The 25,038-nt window shown below is 37.7% G+C and overlaps 1 protein-coding gene across 1 annotated transcript in view; it reads right to left on the reverse strand.

Moving 5' to 3' along the window:
• The window catches only part of RTN1 (reticulon 1), a 286,071-nt gene that overhangs the window by 203,497 nt on the left and 57,536 nt on the right, over window positions 1–25,038 (reverse strand). The window lies entirely within an intron of this gene.

Genomic DNA, 25,038 nt, shown 5'->3' on the forward strand with positions numbered 1-25,038 from the left:
TCTTCTAAGTCATTTCAGGTTTTCTTCATGCCTATCTTCTCCTATCTGTTTCTAATTATCTATCACTTTGGTAACAATATCATTTTGGCCCTCAATTCATATCTTTAGCTCTGGCATTTCCCTTTTTTATCTCATTCGATAGCCTTATCATTTTGTCTTTATTTTCCTTTTTTCATGTTCTTTTAAATTTCTTTATAGCAAAAAGCAATCATTGAGGTAAGATACTTCCATTTCCACAGGTCATTTTCTTCCAAAATAAATTCATCTCTCCTTAGTATTCTGTTCTCCTCTCTTTTGTTTTCCTTCTTGCTCCTTTACTCTTTATCCTAGTTTCCATGTTTTCTTTTCCTTGCTCATGGTTAACCTGAACAGTTCTGTCAAGACAATATAATTGTTCCCCAGCTCTCCTCCATATTATCTGACACCTCTTCATCTTCTTGTATGTTCAGTCTGAGAGTTGAGAATTTCAGGTTCCCTCCAGGGGCAAGTATAGCTGGCACTATAGGCAGCTATGGGTGGCAGAGACCTGCACGCTGCTCTCCTTTCTGTGCTACACCTGGGTGCACATTGTCTCATTCCCCTTATGACAAGGGGTGTTAGTCTCATTATCCCAATTTGGGGCAAAGCCAAGGAAACTTCATTCAGAAAGACTAAAGTGCCTATTCCCTCTGTTTCACCTTCCTCTAGCCAGCAGTGGATCCCACTCTCCTCCTCACAGACAGAGGCCAAAGATGTGCATTCTGCCACATTAACATCCTACTATGGACTAACAACTGAACCCTCCATGTACCTCTTCCTGTAGGCTCTTACCTCCATCATTTACTTTACTGTATCCTTTGTCCTCCACTCAGCTAAATCACCAATTAGTGTTGAGCATAATTTGCTCTGGGTAATTATAGTCATGCCTTATTCCCTCTCAGCTTTCTTTCCACCTGGTCAGTTTTATAAAGGTTAGCCTGGATGTTTTTTTGTCCTCTGATTAGACACTGAGGGCATAGGGGGAGCTTTCCAAATCTTTCCCTAGGGCTGCCTGATACGCAACAGATTGCTTCTCTCTAAATTGAGGAGGAATGGGAGACTTCTTAGGATTTTGTCTACTCACATTCTCTTGCCCCCTCCCCTACCTCAGGGGAGCAGAAAATAAGGGATTGGAATTAGGAGTCATGGAGGTTCCTGGAGTCTTATACTTCTTTCTCTGGCTGCTACATAGCATGGAGCTGTACTGCTGCCATTATTTGATGGCTGCCAGCATACTTTTTAAAGGGTTTTAAATTTATTCTGTCTTTGAGCATGTCGTTGGGTTTTGGGAGAGGGAAATTTTGTGATTTGGCTTCACTTCATCATCTTATCCTAGAAGTGGATTTCAGTTAAGGACTGTCCTCCCAGAAGCAGCTCTAAGTAAGTTTTTCTCTTCAATAGTGAAAACATCAGAGTATCAATACAATCTGAGAGAAAAGAGAAAAGACTTCACACACACACACACACGTTCTGACATAACAAGTCGACTAACATGCATGGATGTGTGTGCATGCTTGTGTAAGTAAATGGGAAAGCCAAATAGAAAATTGGCCACATTCAACTGGGTATGCTTTAATTGTTTATTTTTAAAAATGCCAAGATAACATCTGCCTTAGTATCATCAGGGATTTACAGGAGGACCAACATCAACAATACTCTCAATGGCTCAATTGTGAAAAAGGAGTCAAAATCGTCCATTTCATGCTTTTGGTATTGACTGTCATTTCAATTTCATTAGAAATGCCAAGGTCTACGTACTTTAACCCAGTCACACTTAATGGTAAATATTATCACCTTGACAACAAAAGCACATTGTAAAACAGGATGCTTCAGAAAATACTAGCAGGAAACAAAAAATAGTCAATAATTCTTTCCAGATTTCCTAGGAGTTCTAGCAAATATTTTTCTTAGTGAAGGGAATTATTAAAAAGCAATTTTGTGTGTGTGCCCCTCAGAATGAACAGAAAAGCTTCTATTTCACTGTGTCATGCTGAGTTGAAATGATCTGTATTACTTCACGTGCCAATAGCAAAGTAACACAGCAATGAAAATTTCCCTGAAATCATGTGACAAACTTAGCCTGATATTTTTTAAAGGCTCTAAAAACATTGTTTTGAGCAATTAATACGCTTGGGTCCCAAGGTCAAACCATAACAGCCTTATGAACAAATTACTGAAACTAGCAAAATCTGAAGAACATACATCATATTCTACAGAGAAACAGAGACCTGGCATTCACATAGCTGCCTTTACTAATTAACATCCAGTACACATTTTGAACTCAATATGTAGCATTTTACTTTGTTCTAGACAAAACTAACACTTTTTTCTAGAAACTGATTACCCAGTGATATTCATCCTGCTGAGGGACAGAAGCAGAGTTCTATCCTAGGCACAGGCAGGTGACCCAGGACATGTGACTATGGTCTCCACCTTTACTTTTAGCTGTCCTTAGAATAAAAGGTGGGGATGAATTCTATATGCAACCTCTTTTCTTAAGTACAGAAGCATCAGACTCCATTCCAAAGTAGAATCAAAACAAGAGCAATGGCAACAAAAATATCCAATTTGTAATCTTAGAAATCTAGTAAAAAACTAATTACTGTGTGAAAGTATGTGCATGTGTGTGTTTCATTCCCTATGCCAGGGTCTTTTATCATAGAATGCATAAAAATTCTATTACCTTGTCAATTACAGGCGCGCACACACACACATACCACACGCACACACACACACACATGCACACACACACAGTGATGAGAACAAAAAGCTAACCAGATACACATTCCTATTTCTTTACTCCTTTAGACTCTTTTAAGAGCTGTTATACTAATATACACTCGCTATTGTCCTACTATCAAAAATCATATTCAGCAAAGCCTCAGCCCAAATCCCCAACTCATATATACAAAATTCCGACCTTGACTTTCAAACACTGTCAGTAGTAGCTCCATCCAACCCTAAGCACATTGCCCCCATGCAACAGTGCATGTACTACACTCCTGTAACACATAAGGCCCCATGCTCTTTCCTTAGATCTTATCTTCAGTAGTGAACATTGTCTAGATGCCTCCCAGCACCCATTACACTCCTCTCCCACTGAGTATCAGCCATGAATCTTGAGTTAGACTGACCCTTCTTCTAGTCCCAGCGATGCTGACAGGCTTAAGTTGATCAGAATGGTACCATCTCCTTTACCAAAATTACTAATAGCCCAAAGATAAGTCAGTAAGTTTATGGTATTATCTTGGCCATAATGATTAATTCAGGTACAGACATATGACTTAAAATTGTTCCAACTGAAATTAAACCCTCTTTACTCACTGGTTGAAGAACAAGAAGTTTTCTGTCCCCTTGGGTGTTAACAGAAACACGTATAACCCAAGTATATTGTTAACTTACAGAGGAAGGCAGATGGAAGGAATTATAGACAAAAAGCATCACAAACTTGAAAATACTGAAGCCACTGGATCTCCAAAGCCTGTCTACGTCTAGAATTTTCAGTTTCATCAGCCAATAGATGTCTTTTTTGTTTTGAACATTCTGAATTGAGTTTCTGTTAGGTGCAACACAAAGCACTTGACTGAAACATCTTCCTCCTGCTTCCCAACTATATTAGAATAAAGTTTTAGTTACTGTAATAAAGATCTGTGTCTGCTCCATGGTGTTGAGAGCAAGGTTCTTTCCATCTTGATGCCCTGTCACACCCAGGATGTGTTGTCATCTGTATGGTTGAAGGTGGTTCATCACCAAACCCTTGTTCTTGGTTAAAGGATGAGAGAAAGGAAAAACAGAAAGGAAAGGACATACCCTTTTCTTTTAAGGGAACAATTCAGAAGTAGCATACATCACTTGTAGTCATATTCTATTGACCAGAGTATGGTTATATGGCCATATTTAGCTAAATGTGAGTCTGAGATATGTTGCTTTTATCTAGGTATCCAAATGTCTAGCAAAAAAGTTTTTCCACTACAGGAGAAGGAAAGAATAGATACTGGAGGAAACCTAGCAGCTTATGTACCTTGAGCTTTATGCAGATTGTTTGATTTGGGTGCAATAATCTATCTTCCATGATCTACCAAGTCATTTCCATGTGTTCTTCTAAACCTATTTAATATCCACCCCAATTTAGCAGAATCCCATCTGCTGAGTTCTACATGAAAATAATTCCATATTGTGTGTATGTTTGTGTGCACACCAGCTGAAGTTCAAACTCTGGCTAATTTCAATATTCTGTGACTCATTTTAATCTTTGATAGGACAAAACTGGAATTTGTCCAAACTGTTTTCACTTGATGACATTAAAGATTAAAAAAAAATAGTAGCATAACAAGTATAAACAATCATTTTTTAAGACCAGCTAATGAGGAGATACTTTGGTTTTTTAACAATTTCAAAATAACTAGATTAATGTTAAATACTAATGTGGGCAATGGCAACACTAGCCAGAATTCTGAACTTTTTTAATACATAAAGTCTATCTGGGCCGGGTGCAGTGGCTCACGCCTGTAATCCTAACACTGCAGGAGGCCAAGGCAGGAGGATCACTTGAGCCCAGAAGTTCGAGACCAGCCTGGGCAACATAGTGAGAACCCATCTCTATTTATAAAAGTAAAAATAAAAAATTAAAAATCAAAATATCTATCTGTATTATCTGTTAGTGTTCATCTACATATTTATTGTGAACAAGTTCCCAGTACCAAGGAAGTTTCACTTACCTATAGAGTTTTAAAACTAACATCTCATTAAGATGTCCATTAAAAGATAAGGGGCAAACCTTGACATTGATATTTGGTACATATGTAGCACATTCGTATCTAGACTGACAGATTTAGATGTATATACATGTAATTGTTGCTGACTAATGTCACAGAAGATGAATTTTAGACATTTTCTCATCTCGATGCCCCAGTAAAACCTCTCCTCAGGAAAGTAATATGTTTTGGGGATGAGGAAATGGCCAGAATTGGGCTTTATATTAAATATGATAATTGGAATAATCTACATTATCCAAAAATTACGCATTAATCACCAACTATGTCCTAAGTACCATGAGAGGTACTAGGGCAGATAAAAAAGAATGAGATAAAGTCTCTGCCCCGACGATACACAATCACATGTCCCATAAAGACGTTTTGGTCAACTATGAACCAAATATACAGCAGTGGTCCCATAAGATTATAATACTATGTTTTTAACTATACCATTTCCATATTTAGATACACAAATACGTATCAGTATTTTATGACTGCCTACAGTATTCAATATAGTAACATGCTATACAGGTTTGTGGCCTAGGAGCAATAGGCTATGTCATATAGCCTAGGTATGTAGCAAACTATACCATCCAGGTTTGGGTAAGTATACTCTATGATGTTCACATGATGACAAAATTGCCTAATGACCAATTTCTCAGAACATAGCCCCATACTTAATGCATGACCGCATTTAGTCTTGTGTTATAAGCTATGAATCAATATAGCACTGTTCATATCATTTTTTGTTGTTATTTAAAACCTTCAGTGACTCCACTGCCTGCAGGAAAATACTCCCACTTCTTTGCAAGAATATAGGACTTTAATAATATATTGGCTCTTATTTACTTACACTTTACTGTAACACTCTATACCCTTTTACATCAATATTTGTAGTTGCATGAACATTCTATGCTGTCTCGCATCTTCGTAGCTTTGCATAAACTCCCACCTCACTCTGGAATTATTCATCTCCTCCTGGTCTAATGAACTCATTCTTCAAAATTCAACTCAGATTTCACCTCTACTGTGAAGACAGTTTACCCCAACCTCTGTGAACAGTAGAGGTACTCCTTCTAATTTTCTCCAAAGAAATTATTCTCTGGTTGCGTTCATCATGTTATTTCCACCTGTTAATTTACTGATCTCTTTCACCAACTAGACTGTGGGTCCCTGAAGGCAGTGATTTTATCCTGTCTATCTTCATATCCACAGTGCCTAAAATAGTGCCTCACGCAAAGCAGGGGTTCAATAAAAGTGTGTTGAGTTAATCAATAAAAGATCAGGTATGTTAAGGTTATATATGAACTCAATGAAAATTATTATAATCTATGAATAACTTATTCAAATTCCAAATGGATCACTTGAATTTTCAGAACTTTTCCTTCCATCATTGTTGGAATTAATATAAGCTCTTTGCTTCCACAGATGATTCCTTTGGAAGATTTATTATTTATTTTCTATGAAGCAGTTTGAGCTTCTTATTCTATGTAACAAACCATTGCTAAATGCAAAACAAATCTTCATCATCACCACTGTACACCATTTTTGAGAAACTTCTATAAGCACAGAGAGTATGGGATAATAACATGGGAAAAATTCCCTTGTCCAACAGCGATCTTGGTTTCCCTAATTCCAGTGGGTTACATGTACTGTAAATGCAACCTATGCCATTTAAAAATCAGCTTTGAAAAGAGTCAAAGTGGGGAACCAGTGGATTCTGATTCAGAAAAGGCACTGCAATGTCTAGCAGTCTTCTATTCTGCTATAGAGAGAGCTTTCTCTTTAGTTATTCAAAAGTCCATTGAGCAATCAGAAACCAGAACCTACTATTTAGTAAAAAGAATACTCCAGGGATGCTTCTCAGCATAGTCAAAGAGGTGGCTACCTACATGGCAGGACATTGGCGATATACCAAAACATCTGAATGCTACTAAATATCTGCCCTTGTGACCGGACTCAGGTTCTGAAAGTCCCATTATTGGAATTACTTCTTTGGTTTAAAGCATTATATTTACTCGTTCCTTATAAAGAAGTAGAGGTACCAGAGTCATATTAAAGATAAAATTCTGCTGGTTTCATTATTTTTGGCTAGTGTCATCCTTGTTAACACTATCGAGGAACAGTGTTTATAGTATTTGAAAGGCTAAAATCCAACTTTCTTCATAGCATAAGAAATGTTGACCCAGTGATGTCAACATTTTAAAAGCCTTTTAGTCAAACAGAAGTTTAGTTAGCAATACTGACATTGGTCCTTTATAATATCACTTGAGGGACTTAATGGATTTTGTTTTGTGATTTTAGCGGATATAGATTCATAAAAAAGTTATCCATTTTCACAGAAAGAGCAGAGTCATGATTCTTAGCGTCCTCTTATCCTAGGCAAATGGATATAACACTCCTTATTCCAGAGATAGACTGTACTATGTTTTTCAAGCAATTGATGTGTCTGAATTTTTCTAAAAATGTGTTAATTCACTTATCTCCAATGAGGTCAAGCGAATTATCACTTGGCTACACAAACAAGTACAGTATTATTCTAAGATTTGGAGGTATATGCCTCAGAGTTCAAATGTAGCTCACTACTGACTAACTGCATGAATTTGGGCAAGTTACATCAGTTTGTAACTTAATACAAGTTATATCAACTTGTATATTAATTTCCTATTGCTACTGTAACGGTAACAAATTATCACAAATTTAGTGGCTTAAACGACACCAATTTATTACCTTACAGTTATGGAATTCAAAAGTCCTAAAATCAAGGGGTTAGCAGCATGGGTTCTTTAGGAGGCTCTAAGAGAAAAGGTAGCTGCCTACATTCCTTGGCTTGTACCCCATTCTCCATCTTCAAAGTCAGCATCATAACATCTCCCAATCTCTCTCTCTCTCTTTCTGATTGGGATCTTTGCTTCCCTGGTCACATCCTCTTCCCTGACTCTGATCTTCCTGCCTCCCTCATCTAAGGACTCTTGTGATTACACTGGGCCTACCTGGATAATCTCGACATTTTAATATTCTTAGCTTAACCACTTCTGCAAAATCTCTTTTGCCATACAATGTAACATATTCACAGGTTTCAGGGATTAGGATATGGATGTCATTTGGTGACAGCAGGGATGGGGGTGGGGAGACATTATTCTGTTTACCACAGTGTTGAAGTTAATAAATTTACAGATAAAAATTTATTTCAAATATTGGTGACTTAAAAAGTGACTCAAACAATTAAAATGATATAGGATTCTTAGTACCCCCATAACAGTGAGTGATTTGCTAAGGTCTCTTGAAAAACTATTGCCAGATTTTTCAAGCAATTGTGTCTGAATTTTTCTAATAATGTATTAATTCATTTCTCTCCAGTTAGGTCAAGTAAATTATGACTTGGTTGCACAAACAAGTGTAGTATTATTTTAAACATGTGATTTGCTTCATGCAAGTTAGGGTATTACCTCATGATTTGAGATGAAAGAAAAGGATTTACAAATCTTTAAAAGGACATTCAGAAAAGAGGCCAAGGGATAGTACACTTAGTCTGAATAAAAACAAAATACCTTGTAGAATGAGAACAAACAGGCAAGCCATACTCATCAAATTCCACTCATCATCATAACCATGTAGGAGGGAATTCTGCTTCTTAAGAAGTAGAAAACTTCCGGAGAACATCACTCTCCTTTTAACACTGAGACAAATGTGGATAATCTACAAAATCGTCAATTTTCTTAGGGCCATCAGAGAATTGAGGTAATAAGGCAACCAAGAGAACTGAATTTCAAAGTCAAAGTCCTCCCTGGAGAGATGGGACACATGAACTCTTTCACCTTGATAAAGCATGGAAGAGACAGCCACCATAATAGAATAAATCAAATTTAAATGTGGGCTAATGCACAATTTTAGAATAACTGGGTACCCCAGACACATGGGGAGTTCACATTCTTCTCCATGGACTCCCACTGGGTGCTCACAAGAAATATTTGGAAAAGGGCAGGAGAGCAGAGAGTGTCCCTTGGTGGCACAGGCATTCAGGTCGTGACCAGCTGCCCTTGAGGCAAACATAAAATACCACCCACTGGCCGGGCGCAGTGGCTCACGCCTGTAATCCCAGCACTTTGGGAGGCCGAGGCAGGCGAATCACAAGGTCAGGAGATCGAGACCATCCTGGCTAACATGGTGAAACCCCGTCTCTGCTAAAAATACAAAAAATTAGCCGGGCGTGGTGGCGGGCGCCTGTAGTCCCAGCTACTCAGGAGGCTGAGACAGGAGAATGCCGTGAACCTGGGAGGTGGAGCTTGCAGTGAGCCGAGATCGCGCCACTGCACTCCAGCCTGGGCAAGGAGCAAGACTCTATCTCAAAAAAAAAAAAAAAAAAAAAAACCACCCACTTTCACAGACTCTTCTCTCCTAGGAAAAAAAGTTGTAAGTCACTGGGCTGGGGTTAGCTGGGAGAGAGGGTTCCATACTTTTCAAGAGCTTCCACAGAGACAAGGCAGAGTTTGATAGACAAAGGGGTAGAGGGGCTGGAACACTGAAAAAGACCTCCCTTTAAGATCTAGACACACAGAACTCACCTAAAACTAAAGCTAGATGGGGAGAATTCCTATCTCCACCCCCACAAGCCTTGTACAAAGTAATAAGCAAAATTAATTTACTGGTGAAAGATGGGCAAGGAAAGAGAACCCCTCCATGGCACAGATATACAGAGCCTGCTGGAAGCTGAGAGTGAGGCAGGAAAATTGAGATAAGCCTTTTGGCATTATATGAACACAGAGGCAGAAGGTAACAGTAACCCATTGTGAGAGGAATTTGAAGCCTGTGAGGCAATGAAGGCAACTTTAGAAACAAAACCCCAGCCTAGTTCAACCAGACACTGACTCAAACCCCCACACTAACAGCCTTACGTAAGATTAGGGTATGCTCATTTCTGGGCATAAATGCTATTTGCCTCTTTCTCTATTATTTTTTGATGTTTGGCATTTATTCAAAACTAAAAGGAAACACAAAAATACATCTTTTTTGTTGTTGTTGTTTTTGTTTTTGTTTTGATTCACAGTCTCACTCTGTCACCCAGGCTGGAGTGCAGTGGCGCGATCTCAACTCACTGCAAGCTCTGCCTCCCAGGTTCACACCATGCTCCTGCCTCAGCCTCCTGAGTAGCTGGGACTACAGGCACCTGCCACCATGCCCGGCTAATTTTTTTATATTTTTAGTGGAGACGGGGTTTCACCGTGTTCGCCAGGATGGTCTCAATCTCCTGACCTCGTGATCTGCCTGCCTCAGCCTCCCAAAGTGCTGGGACTACAGGCATGAGCCACCGTGCCCGGCCAAAAATACATCTTAAAATAATTCTTTAAACATAGAACATTGTCAAGAGATAAAGTAATCAGTAGAATCAGACTCAGAGATGACACAGATGTCAGAAATATCATACAGAGAGATTAAAATAACTATGATTAATATAATAAAAGATCTAGTAGAAAATATAAAAGATTAACAAACAAAGGAAATTTCACCAGAGGGGTGAAAATTTTTTTAAATATTCTAATGTAAATGCTAGAAATAAAAAAAGTAAAAAAAAAAAAAAGTCCTTCAAAAAGCTCATCAGCTTACTGGACACAACTGAGGAAAGAATCAGTGAAAAGATAAACAACTAGAAATTGTCCAAGCTGAACACATATAGAAAAAGAATGGGGGAGGAAAAAACAAAACACAGCATCCAAGCTCTCTGGGACAACATCAAACAGGCAACATACATGTAATTAGAATCTCAGAAATATAAGGTAGAGCAAAAATAAGGCAGAAAAATATTTTAAATGATAATGGCTGAGAACTTTCCAAAAGTAATCAAGACAAAAAATCACAGATTCAAGAACCCTAGGAGACTCCAAGCAGGTACAATAAGTTTTTTTAAACCAACATATCTAAATACACCATAGTCAGTCTGCTGAGAACTAAAGATATAGACAAAATCTTCAAGACAAGGAAAAAGAATTATTACAGACAGGGGAGGAAAGAACTACAGCAGCCTTCTTACCAGAAATTATTCAAGCCAGAAGACAACAGAATAGCATATTTAGCATATTGAAAGAAAAAATAGTTAACTGTCAATACAAAATTCTATACTCAGCAAAAACATATCTCAAAAATAATGGCATAATAAAGCCATCATTTCAGACAAACCATAGCAAGGAGAATCATTATCAGCAGCTAGGCGATGAGAGAAAAGTTATAGATAGTTCTTCAGGAAGAAGATAAATTACAAAATTTCAGATATATGCAACTACAGATAACTGGCTGAAGGAACAATAGCAAGACTGTATTCTTAACAAAAGCACCAAAGATATGAGGGAGGAATGTAAGTATACTCTTATAAGATTATAACAGTATACATGAGAGATATATTATTAGAAGATGGACTATGATAAGCTAAAGTCTTCTATATTTAGAGAAAATTCCACCATTTTCAGTTCTTCCTATACTGTTCCATGTAAAAACCTGTGTTCATGGGTAACACAGGAAAAAAGTATCCCAGTCAAATACGTTTGGGGTCAAACAGAATTCATCACACTTCTCAGACACATTAATATGTCTTTCCACCTTGTGAATTACTCCCCAAGTGTATTTCAGTATGGAAATATCTCATCTCAGTTGTGTTCCAGTTAACGTGATGGAGGAAATTGTGAACACTGTGCACACCTGAAGGTTTTGAAGCAACTGGGTGAGTTACTAATGTTAAATAAAATCTGTATAAAATGAGCTAATTTTTCTCTTTGGCTCTATTTACTTATAAGTAAAAACCAAGTCATAAAAATGTAATTAAAACCTAGATAAAAAGAGCTGTGACTTTTTCAGAGGAAGGGGCTGGAACACTGCTATTCAAACTGTGATCTGTGGTCCAGCAGCAACAGCATCACCTGGAGCTTGCCTGACACGCAGAATTTCAGGTTAAGCCAAAGACTTCCTGAATCCTAATCTATACTGTACCAGAAAAATACATGGCACTAGGCTACAACAGAGTGATATGACTTTCTTTGTGTCATTAAACACTGGGGGGATGTGATTTTCATTTATAGTGTATCTGATCTGAGCTGTCAGAGTATCTGATTTTCCATTAACTTGAATGACTATTAGAAAACAACCTTTAATCCAAATTTTGGCCATTAATATGCATTATTCACAATTAATATTTTGATGTGATTTTACATGAAATAACATTTGGAATTTAGTAATATATTTAGAATTTATATATTTAGCACTTAAGATTTTCTTTAGTTACCATTTGCAATATTGAAGCAGCCACAGCAAAGGAAGCTTCTGGGATTGCTCAAGAATTTTACCACTGAGTAAGTGTCACAGGTTTTGTCTTCCCGATCTCTGACTATGGCCTAAACCAAAATCTCACTTGCTAAAATGGCAACTAATTTTAATTGTAAACAAATACTTTTCTTTAATCAGAATGTTGTCACAATCTTACCAAGCCAGAGCCAGGCCAGGTACCAGTCTTTTGCCTGTCTAAAGGTAACAATAAAATGTAAATACCTCTCTAGAAGAGATGACTTATACAAAGAAGAGAAACAGAGAATTTACAGGTAACATTTAATTTTCTCAGCTTTCACTGGAAAAAAAAAAAAAGCCCACACAACAATCCACCATCCTCTTGGTGAAACTGATTTTAAAAAGTCATTTGCCATTTGCACTGGGATAAGCACACAGGCCATGCAGAAAACAGCTCTCTATCTAAATGAAATCAAACAGACAGGATGCCTCCTATTCTTATTTGACTCAACACAGCTAGAAAGAGTACACCTGTAATCAGAGTCCCTGGAGCTGTGATTAGACAGGGAGAGTTGGTTCCGTACACAACACCAAGCTGCTTATGACTTGCTCTGACTCTCACAGAGGTCACAATTGAACAAATGCCTTTACAAGCTAAGAATTCAATCCAGATGTGAAAAGTTTCCACACGTTTAAGTAAGTTTTCATCCTTCAGGAGGGGAACTAGTATCTCGGGGAATGAATGACCTACTTCCCTCAAAAGCCAAGTCTCCACAGTCAAAGCAAAGAATTAGGGCAACTATCCAGATAATTCAGGCCACCCACATCTACTCTGGCCTGAATTATTCAAGTTAAATACAACCTTCTTTGCAGGTTCTTGTCTCCCATATAATTCATAAGGGTGTTAGATTCCCCCAGAATTTTCTTAACCTGGGAAATCAGCATCATTTACTGCCTCGGAGAAGCCAAGAGGTAAAAGTATTAATGTGACCCACTTCTATCTGTCATCCGGCTCCTTCTGCCTGGATACATTACACTTTGCTTTTCATTCTAAACAGCACTTTCCTGAGCTGCGCTACCTGTGACCCGAGGAAAAACAGCAGCAAATAGCAAATGAGGCAGTAGGCAGGTGGGTGGTTTAGGCCTCTCAACGTGAAGATTCAGAAACCTGACGCCACAGTATCCTATACTTAATTGTCTAAATGTGATTTAGGGTTTTATTTATTTATTTATGTTTAAACTTTTAATTTTAGAACAGGTTTGGTTTACAGAAAAGTTGTGGAAATTGTATAAAGCATTCCCACATGCTGTACATCAGTTTCCTCTCTTGTTAACACCTTACATGGTCTGTTTGTTATAATTAATAGATCAGTAGTGATATATTATTATGAACTAAAGTCTATACTTTATTCATATTTCCTCAGTTTTTACCTAATGTTCTTTCTGTCTTCCAGGATCCCATCCAGGACACCCCATTACATTTAATTGTCATGTCTCCTTAGGCTTCTCTTGGCTATGACAGTTTCTCCAACTGTCCTTGTTTTTTATAAGCTTAACAGTTTTGAGAAGTACTGGTCAGGTATATTGTAGAATGTCCCTCAGTTAGGATTTGTATTGTGTTTCCTTCCTCATTATTAGACCGGGGATATACATATGGGGGATGAATACCATAGAGGACAGTGCCATTCTCACCATATGGTGACACTGATATGACATCGCTGGTGATGTTAACCTTGGTCACCTGAGGTAGTGTTCTCCTGGTGCCTTCACTGCAAAATTACTGATAGAAACCCTTAATGCCACAGTGATTGTAAATCTATATTCATATTTGTATCTAACAGTATTTTTAAAATGTATTTTTAAAACTTATCTCATAATTTACTTTAAATAGAATTATAGAATACTCACCCATTTGGTGAATCCTAGAGTCCGAAGAAGTCACTGAGGACATGAAAGATTGTTCACATCCTGGGTTCACAAAGTATGTTGATAAATGGTTGCTATGGGTGATGGTCATCAGAATTACTACAAAAAGCAATGAAAAACTAGAAAGCCAGCCTCTGGCAAAACTGCATGGGAAGTGAATTTTGTATTCCAAGGGAATACAAAATGCTTTAGTGGTCCTGATCATGAGGAAAGGTGAATTGGTCCAGTGACTAGTATTTTGGCATGAATTAGCCTGTTTAGTTTAGTGCTTAATGTTGAACTGAAAGATATTATGGTATTTAAGTTAAAGTGAGAATTTTGCAGATGGTGACTTTCACAGTGACCTACCCTCTTCCCCAAGCAGGTCACAGATCTTAAGTAATGTCTTCACAAAGAGAAGGCAAAGGAATGATTCACATAGGGTGATATTCAAACACACCAAACACATTCCTGTCTTGAGGACTCTGCATTTCTTCCAGCTACCTGGAATACTCTTCACCAAAGTATTGGTGTGGCTCAATGCTTTTCTTCATTCAGGTCTCTATTCAAAAGTTCCTTCCACAGGGAGGCCTTCTTTGATCACTCCATCTAAAATCGCATCCCCAAATCCTAGTTTCTATCTCCTTATTCTGGTTGTTTTGATACTTTTCACAATCTGACATTGTTTATTATACTCTTCCATCCCCACTAGAATGTGAACTCCATAATAGGGACCTTTCCTTCTTCACTGCTCTACCATTGAATTTCAAAACAGTTTCTGACACAGAATTCAGGTTCACAGGCTTAACAAGGGAAGAGAGAGCTGTGACCAGTCCGGAGCACCTAAGAACCTAGCTATGTCTGGCCAGGTCTCTGCCCCTGAATATTCCGATTGGGACTGAACCACTGACATGGCAGCCCATTTGCCCCCCTCCAAGGCCCTTATTTGTATCAAAGAATTAAACATTAGGAGCATATAACAGCTTAAAACTAAAATCTCTGATGCTCAAATTAATAATTACACACATAAAACAAATCTTTTCCTGAAAGGCTTGTATAGTGTCATAAACCTTGATTGTTCCACAGAAGTTTGACCTAAAAATATTGTCAAAAAAGTTTCTGTCATGAAAGTCTTCATTATCCATCAGCTAGATTTCCCAGATAACCTCTGATTTTTACAATTAAAGAAAATATTATAAATTTTACATTATTAGGTTATTTCCCAAATTACATTAATGAAGTTCCAAAAAGGGAAGAGCACAAACCAAAGGTAAAGAACGACTGCCTTTCATTTTGTTTACTGAATTCAATCCTATTTGAACGACTTTCACAAAATTGGGACCAAAGGATGTCTCTTATGAATGATATGAATTGCAAACATAAATAATCATATGGCTGGGCGCAGTGGCTCATGCCTGTAATCCCCACACTTTGGGAGGCAGAGGTGGGTGGATCATGAGGTCAAGAGATAGAGATCATCCTGGCCAAATGGTGAAACTCTGCCTCTACTAAAAATACAAAAATGAGCTGGGCATGGTGGTGCACACCTGTAGTCCCAGCTACTTGGGAGGCTGAGGCAGGAGAATCACTTGATCCTGGGAGGCGGAGGTTATGAGGTGATTTGCGCCACTGCACTCCAGCCTGGCAACAGGGCGAGACTCTTTCTCAAAAAAAAAACTATTATTATTATGATGTATGTTTGACTTAATACAATTGTGAATGAAATCCCATTAAATTATATTTCTTTTGCTTCTCATTGTCATACATCTTCTCAATTTTGATGTGCAGAAATATCATTGGTTTATTTTATTTTTAACAGTCTGACTATAATCCAGCAGAAAAAAAAACATAAATTAGAATATATTTTCATGTTTTACCTTTCAAAGCTACATTTTTTTAACTTATATTTTAAGGTCTGAAGTACATATGCAGGTTTGTTACATAGGTAAACTTGTGTCATGAGGGTTTATCATAAAGATTATTTCATCATGCAGGTATTAAACCTAGTACCCATTAGTTATTTTTCCTGCTCTCTCTCTCCTCCCACCCTCCACCTTCAGGTAAGCCCCAGTGTCTGTTGTTCCCCTCCATGTGTCCATGTATTCTCATCATTTAGCTCTTACTTATAAGTGAGAACATGTAGTATTTGGTTTTCTGTTCCTGCATCAGTTTTCTAAGGATAACAGCCTCCAGCTCCATCCATGTTCCTATAAAGGACAGGATCTCATTCTTTATTTATGGCTGCATAGTATTCCATGGTGTACATGTACCACATTTTCTTTATCCAGTCTACCATAATGGGCCATTAGGTTGGTACCTTGTCTTTGCTATTGCAAATAGTAAAGCAACATTTTTTTAATGGAATTTTAAATCTCAGATTTGGCTGAGGCCCCAAAAGGTTGAGGACAAAAGAGTAGACTAGCACTTCCATATTCCAAAGGAAATGGGAAAACCAATTTTGTAACTCTTTACCCCTAACTTATTCAATGTGATAAAAGTGTTAAAGTTGGAGAGGCTGAGAGAATGAAAGAAATTGAAAGGTATTTTTCAATGAAGGAAGGTGTCAGTATGACTTTCAAGTCAAATTAGAGGGCTTTCTAGGAAGCACTGTGGGTGGTGACAGTGAGGTGGCATGTGGCTGCAGAGTGAAGAGCTGAATTTGGAAAGTATATGCATTCTACCTACTATAGCCAAAGGAAAGTTGACCCGGGGTCAAATTAGACGCAATTCTATAGGTCAGTCTAGAACTGCTAGAATACTTCAGCAAAATGAGGCAGGATATGAAAATCCACTAGAGATGCAAAGGAACTGCAGAGGAAAGCTCTTTAGGAATGGGTGTAATCCACAAAGAATCCATAATGCCCCATAAAAGATTCAAACATCTGCCTCACTCAGAGGAAGTCTACAGCCTTTCACATCAGTGCCATTCAAGGGAAACCTTTCTGAATTTTCCTTTCCCCACCACCACCTCAACTCTAGAAGGTCACAGGTTGCTTCTAGGACATGGCAGTTAACATAAAAGATGATTGGCTCCTCTTTTCCACTGAGGTGTCCCACAGGGAGTAACCCTGAGTCGTGGTAAGGAAAAGCTTTAACTTTAGATGAAACTGGGATAGAGTTTACAAGGGATATAACATTTTAACCATAAAATGTAACTGTTTTTTGCCACTTGAGGTAGCCAGAGGACATTTTCTAAGAATGACCAGACAAGTTATGGAATTTATTCCAGCATTCATCCACAAAGAAGGAAGAAATAGTTCCACAAAGTGGATGAGAAAGCATTGAAGATAAAAATAAAATTGTTTTCGTTTAAACCCTGTGGGTCCTGTTGTTTCAATATACTCTAAAGTATAAAATATACATCAAGTATGTAAAAGATAAAAATTCAGGACCCTCTAAATTTATTAAGCCAAAGGAGTCATACAGGATGTTTGCAATTGTGCTTCTTAGATTATAAATTAACTCTCTTCCTCATTATTCTTATTCTGTAAATGACTAAGAGAGACCAGAGACCAGGTCTTCTCCCTTTCAATCATGGATCTTTGTTATAGATTAACTGCTTACTTTATTGTTCTGTACTTAACTTAGACCAGATAATGCCCCAAACCCCATAACTGTTACATCTTCAGTGTGGTATGTGAAATATACCTTTCCTAAAGAAAAAGACCACCTTGACTAATCAGATTGTTGTAACTATGCATTAAGTCTTACACAGAAAGATGTTGAAATTCTATTAAGATTCTCTTAACTTTATCTATATAAATAATCTCAAACTTCTACATTTCGGAACGCTGATTTCCATTCTTTGGAATCTGTGCTTCCCAGTGGGCTCATCCTCAAACCTTTTGCACTTGAATAAGCTCTCTTTAAACTGGATTCTGACCCTTTTGATTATTTATGCTGACAAGCACATTATTAATTGGTTATTACTTTTGTGAAAGTTGCAGATACCAAGATGAACTCACTTTTGTCAGACCCAGACAAAACAGAGCTAGGAACCCTGAAGAAGAGGAGGCTCACATTTACAAGACTGCAGTAAGAACTGTGATATGGTTTGGATCTGTGTCCCCACCCAAGTCTCATGTCAAATTGTAATCCTTAATGTTGGTGGTGGGGCCTGGTGGGAGGTGATTAGATCATGAGGGTGGATTTCTCATAGTTTAGCAGCATCTTCATGATACTGTCCTCATGATAGTGAATGAGTTCTCATGCGACCTGGTCATTTAAAAGCATGTGGCACCTCCCCCTACTCTCTCTCTTGCTCCTACTCCCACCACGTGAGAGGCCTTGCTTCCCCTTTGCCTTCCTTCATGATTGCAGGTTTCCTGAGGGCTCCCCAGAAGCCAAGCAGATACCAGCATCATGCTTCCTATATAGTCTATAAAACCATGAGCGAATTAAACCTCTTTTATTTATTAATTACCCAGTCTTAGGTATTTCTTTATAGCAATTTGGACTAACACAAACTGTTTCCAAGGACTTTCTAACAACACTTTTGCATCCTTCACTCATCTTTTGCTTTCATAAGGCTTATCACTAGACAGTCTTTAAGACTGTCATAAGTCAGATAAAATGCTCTGAGAAGAAAACTTATCCCGTAACAATATCTCCACCAATACTAATAACAACTCTAGCTTTGAACCTCTGGAACCAATGAAGTCTGTTTCTAAGACTTGTATATCCTATGTAAATCTCTTTTTGCTAATAAAAGCTCCCCTTAATCTTCCCTCACTGATCACACTGGTGGCTTGCCATTCCATGCATCCTAGATTATGATTATTATTTCTTTATAAACTCAATATATTTAGAGATAATTCTTTCTAGTGTCATTTTGTTTTTAGATTGACACTCATAAAAATAAAAGTGTGCTTCCTCTCTCTAAGTATGTTGGAATTTCCCAACATTTCACACCAGGGACTCAGGCTCAGCAAATATTTTCTTATGCTAATATCACTGAGACAAGGCAAAAGGCCATAATTATACAAATTAATGACTCGGTGAAATATAAAGGTAAACAGAAGGCAAATTAATCTGCTAACTGTCTTTCCTTGTTGTAAGCATCAACATTCAGTATTTAGCTTTAATGTATCCATTGTACAGGAAATAACAGAGTCCCAAAGGCTTCTGGAAATCTAGTCACAGGACTTTCCATGTGAAAGTCTCCTACCTTGGGCCCACAAGTGCAAAGCAGTTGAACAAAGACTGAGGACTTCATGAATGCCAAAGACACAACAGAACCCCCAGATGCCCTAGTGAGGTAATAAGAGTGTTTCAAGCTGATTTTTGTGCTTTTTTATATTAAAAAAATTTGGTCTCTGTTCAAGGATTTTGAAGGGAAAACTTCTGAAATAAGCACTTTTAAATTTCCTCTCAAAGTTTTAAAAAAATTCCCAGCTGTATTCAATCATCCCTCAACAAATATTTAGACTACCCACTACGTTCCTAGCCCTGTGCTAGATGCAAGAGAAAGAAAAGACTCATGTTGGGAGATTATTTTCCCTGGGTCTCTTGCAATTCCCATATACCTTATGAAAAGGTATTGACTGCTTTGATCTGGACTATCTTTTCAAGAATGTTTGTATAGCAAACCATCTTGGAAAGTAGAGAGAGTGTCTTCTTCCCAGGCAAGAGGCAGTTTTGTTTCCCAATCTGGATATGATAATGTTTCTTTCTGAAGAAAAGGTTGGTCAGGTTCACTAGCACCCTCTGAGAAGATGGGAGGTTTTCCTAAGCTCAGGGTTCCTTGGCTGTGACACAAACCCGCTGTGTGTGCAGCGTCCACGTGGGCTGCTCTATTGCCTGCATAGTATTTGGGGTTAAGAGAAACTGATGCAAACATGAAGTATATATGCCTACTGTAGAAGTAATAAAGTTCTCTGTTTCTGATTCAGGAGTCTTGCGTCTTCTACTAGCATCCATGAAACTACGGTAGGCTAATTGTTAGCTTGCAGGCAGGGTAAAATCTAAGACCCTTCACAGTTTTGGGCATTCACTTCTCCACATCAAGGAGTTCATGGTCTTTTAGGAGGTTAAAAGTGATAAAAAATTATAAAACAATGTGGTACCTGGAGTGATAAAAATATGCTTAATGTGTATGGGAATATTGTGAAATCGATGGGGAGGAACACTCAAGGAAAGTTTCCAGGAATTGATGATATCTGAACAGAATCTTCAGTATTCATAGGCATCAGCGAGGTGAAGAGGACAAGGTCAAGTACAGCCATGACAGCAAGACAACATGTTGCGTGTAGAGAACTAAACAAATCCCTGACGCTGAAGCATCAAGTGTGAACCTAGGATTGACGCCAAACATAGTTGGAGCAGTAGGTAGAGGCCAGACCCTAGAGACCCTTTATTAAAGGACCCTGGATTGTAGCTGCAGCCCAGTTTTCTCCAAAGAGAAGCAAACAAAGAAATCCATTGTGGTGCAGGAAGAAATATACTGGAACTTCTATATATGTGTCTTATTGAAAAAAAATTGTTAATATCAAATATATGGATTGGCACAGACTCCCTCACTTGATCTGTATTTTTGATGCTCAGGGATTCCCAGGGGAAGGGTGAACCTCCTCAATCATTGGTAAACTTTTAGCATACTGTAGAATTGCAGTCTATGGATACACAGTAGGAATATTTGCAGACTGTATCACCAAGTTGTATTAGTCCAACTGTCACAAATGGGCAAGTGGCTAAAAAAGATTACCAGCAAAGAAACCATAGGTTGATGATAGCCCTAATGAGGCAAACATAAGCAAGTGATCCCAAAATGAACTGACACTTCTAGTCTGATCATTTCATCAGCCACATTACAAGCTAAAATCAATGACAATTTAATCAGATCTGACCACAGAAATTAGTTTTCTTGTTAACTGAAATATAGATCTATATCTCCTGCTGATAAGTGTGTACTGCATTGTAAGTACATATTGATTCTTGAAATATCAGCTAATAATGGTGTCAGGTCATCACAACTGGAAAGGCATTTAAAAACTGGACATCTAACAGGGAATCAAACATTACAGTTTTTTTCAGGGCTGCTTAAAGTTCTATATGCCTTGATGCAGCAAATATTGTTGGAAGATGCATTTAAAAATATCACCACATATTTGGAAAGACTCATATTAGTATAAATTATACAATGTGGGAGGTTTGCTACACAGTTAAGAGAAAACACTGGAGTTTCAACACGTCTCTGCCTATGGTATTTGCTAGTGTCTGTTTTAGTGATAAAATATCCAAAGAGCTACATTATGTGAACAACTGAAGCAGTGGTTCTCAATCCTAACTGCACACGTAAGCATTAACTGGGTACATTTAAAAAATGCTCATAGCCAGACTAATTCCTTTCCAGACTAATTAAATCAGAACCAATGTAAATACTTATTTAGTTAGGAAGGAGGAAAGGAGGGAAGGTTAGTGCCTTCCCTCACTGTGAAATAGCATTCACTGAATAAGCACCTCACTGTGCTATTCATACTGAGGTGTCATAGCACCTCACTATGAAACCCATTCACTGAATCTTCAGAAGCAAACCACTGCTACAAAGAAGTTACAGCCAAGAGCCAGGATTGCACAAACAGCTGCTGGAGGTCCTCAATGTGCAGTCAGTTCTGCTATAAAATAACATATGCGTTCCTAAAAATCACCACACCACTCTATGCAAAATTACAATTAAAACCACAGGGCATTTTAGGGGAAAATGGGGGTAAAAGGTGTAACATTCAAAAACTTCATAAGTGATGGATTTTTTTTAAAAAAAGGTAGAAATTTCATAAAAACAGAAGGAGTTTTACATGTGTTAAATGGTTAAGAAATACACAAATATATAATAAACTTGGCACTGTACCTTGAAAAAGGTTTGAAGGCTTGTGAAAATAAGTATTACAAGTGTTGCAGCTTGTAGGTTATTGTGTAATGGTGACGGAGGGTTATCTGAAATTGTATGAGAAGTTCACCAAATGTGAACAAGCATGGTTCATAACACATGCAAACATAACATGGTAAATTGAAGTAGCTGGTAGACATTTGATGGGTATGTGATAGGTGTGCACATGTGTCTTGTGTATTTCCATGTTGGTCAATTCAGCTATTTTCTCCATTCACCTAGTTTCACTTAGTGTTTCTCACATATGAAAGTGTGCATAAGCAAACACAAAACTTGTGTTATGCTAAAACTATTCCCTAATATATCAAATGCATTGGAATGAACACACATTCTCAAACAAGCTTCATAGCAGAACTTATTGCACTTAAAAGTACAAAAACAACACATTGAAATATAGCACAATCTTTCAATAGTTTGCAATGAGATGGAGAGTGGCCAAGAAAATCTTCTGTATTTTATCAAGGTTTGCTGATTATCTCAATGCAAAGTAAATAAAAGAACTGCTGAACTTTAAGTTGAGTTACTACCTATTTTTCTTTTACAAAAAAAAACAAGTAACCTAAATGTGCTGACCCCTCCTAGAATAAAAACAAATGCCTCTGTAATAAGCTACTGAGTAGACATTTAAATAAAAATAAACAGAGGCACACTCTCTCCCTTCATTGTAAAGGTGGCATTTTAACCAACAGGGACAAAGTAAGGGCTTTCTAAAAGAAGCTTGAGTTGTGGAAGGAACATTTTGAAAATGAACAGTTGGAAATGATTTCATTATTAGATAATTTTTTGCTGATGTGTGTCATATATAAAAACTCTCATATCTGCACACATTAAATTGGAAACTGGATTTTCTAATCCATCTAAAAATCTTCCACATGAGAAGTTTCTGTGAGTTTTGAAGCCAATTGTTAAATGTATTAAAAGCATCACTCCCAATTAGTTTGTGGGGAAAGTCATCAGGGGAAATAAAGTTTACTGGCCAAATTCAATTTAAAAATACTTTTGTATTATTGATGGATGGGGTTGAAAAACGACTATGTAGACTTAATAAGTTCAACCAATCATTTACTTATTCCATTTGAATATGTGTATCTTTGTAAGACTGCTTTTTAAAATTTGACTGCCAATAAAACCAAGCATATAGCTGAACTAACCTAAGAGACAGACTTTCAGATCATTCTATCACAAAGTGTAATTCTGAAAAAAAAGAATGTGATTTGAAAAATAAATTGAAAGTACAGTGAATCACATTCACATTGCTCTATTTTCCTCAGTACTGAGAGTAAAAAAAAGACTCCATATTAGTAATAAATAGAATAAAATACAAAATTAGTTTTAATGTGTTTTACTTTTATTACTTTTTTTCTCTATTTCCAAGATACTATTAGAACATGTGGATAGTTTATAAATAAAATACAAATGAATGTATATAAATATGATGTGTTCAATTTTTTTACTGATAGACGTTATTAGCAAAAAAGTTTCAGAAACCACTGCTGGAATTGATGAGGAGATAAAACAGTTGGAACTGTATTCAACTGCATGTTATCAGAAATACCTTAGAGAGTTAAATTTTCTCATGAAAAAGATGCCTAGGAGTAGGCAGTCCCAGGCTGGGACTCCTGTGAAGCCCAGAGTCCTGCCTTTCCACAAAGCCTTATTTGACTTATAGATTTGCCCTCATGCACACAAAATGGTTGCTGTACCCTCAGACATCATGTCCACATTCCAGGCTGGCAGAAGAGGGAAAAGTGAGGGAAAGAAGGCAGAACACACATTAGCAGAACAAATACCCCAGGGCTAGGCACCTGGGGAATAAGATCCAGGGTGGTCAAGAGCAGGAAGGTTCTTACTAGATTTATATCAAGGCAGACGCTGAAAGTTGGGCATCCACAAGAGTCACTGTAGTAAAGTGAGCAAAAAGCTCAATTGATAGCCAGCGGTTGATAGCCAGCAGTTGGCAGTGAGGGCTGATGTCAACCATTTCCTAGACTGGAGTCAGGGCAGTTGTATAGTGGAGTCTACTCTGCATCTGAAAGCACAGGCTCTGAAGAGATCAAGTTGGCAGCTTCCCTGGAAAGGCAGACTATGAAAAGGAAAAGCTACATGACATTCTTCCAAGTTCTATCACTCTCACATTTTTTAATCCATTAACTCATTTTTGCAAACAATAGTATATCTGGTCATCTATGGCTTCAACAAAACAGATTGGTGCCAACTTCAACATATTCTTTGAGAAAACTCTGATTAGAAATGCTGAAAGTTAATCTTCAAATGATCTCATTCATTCACTCATGTAAATCAACCTTCATGATTTTAGGCTACTACAAGCAACCCAAACAAGGAAATGTACACAGAATGTATAAATGTTCACAGCTGAGAAGGACAGCCAAATTCTCTCTGGGATAATTTTATCCTTATAAGGAAAAGTCACCCTGATTTATGTTCAGTGTGATTTTCTCATATATAATATTTTTGGGCTTTTTGCTCTGCAGTAGTTAGAATCAGCCACTTTGTTAAAACAGCAGAAATAGTAGTAAAACTTAAAGCCAAGATTATATATTGTTCACAACAGTATGTTCAAGCTATTTTATACTGCTGAAGACTCACAGTCTTGTGCATTATTCATTTACTCCAAACTGGGCATGTAATATATTACAGCTGAGATGCAATCACTTGGAAAAAGATGGCTCCTATTTACTCTGAAAAATGATTCCATTTCAGAAAGCTTTTTCTTTGAGTTACTATCATAGGCATTGATGACCATCCTAATAATGCCCTCCTGCACTGTGTAAAGCTCCATTCTATAACTTGAAACAAAAATAGAATTTTCCCTCCTGGGTTTTCTACTTAGAAGGTGATAGCTCTGGAAGAAGTGAAGCAGAGCATTTGAGGCCCCACAGCACACAGTGCAAGTGTCCCTGTGCACAGGAGCCCTCCTTTTGTCACTTCCTTGGAGCTGTCACTTCACTGCTCATCCCCTTTCCCTCTCATGCTTAAATCTCTCCCAGACTTTAAAAATCTCCTCCTGAATCCTAAATACCCCTACAGTTGCCATGATCTCTCTATTGCATTCTCTTCACAAGATTCTTAGGTGATAATTTATGCTGTCCTCACCTCCTCAACTCCTACTCTCTTAGTCTCACCAAAAGCTCATTGCCTAATGACCCATTTCCATTGAGCCAGGTACTTCTGCAGAAGGCACTTCTT

This window comes from Colobus angolensis, unplaced genomic scaffold (genome assembly GCF_000951035.1).
Source record: "Colobus angolensis palliatus isolate OR3802 unplaced genomic scaffold, Cang.pa_1.0 Scaffold57, whole genome shotgun sequence".
In the NCBI taxonomy this organism is placed as follows: domain Eukaryota; kingdom Metazoa; phylum Chordata; class Mammalia; order Primates; family Cercopithecidae; genus Colobus; species Colobus angolensis.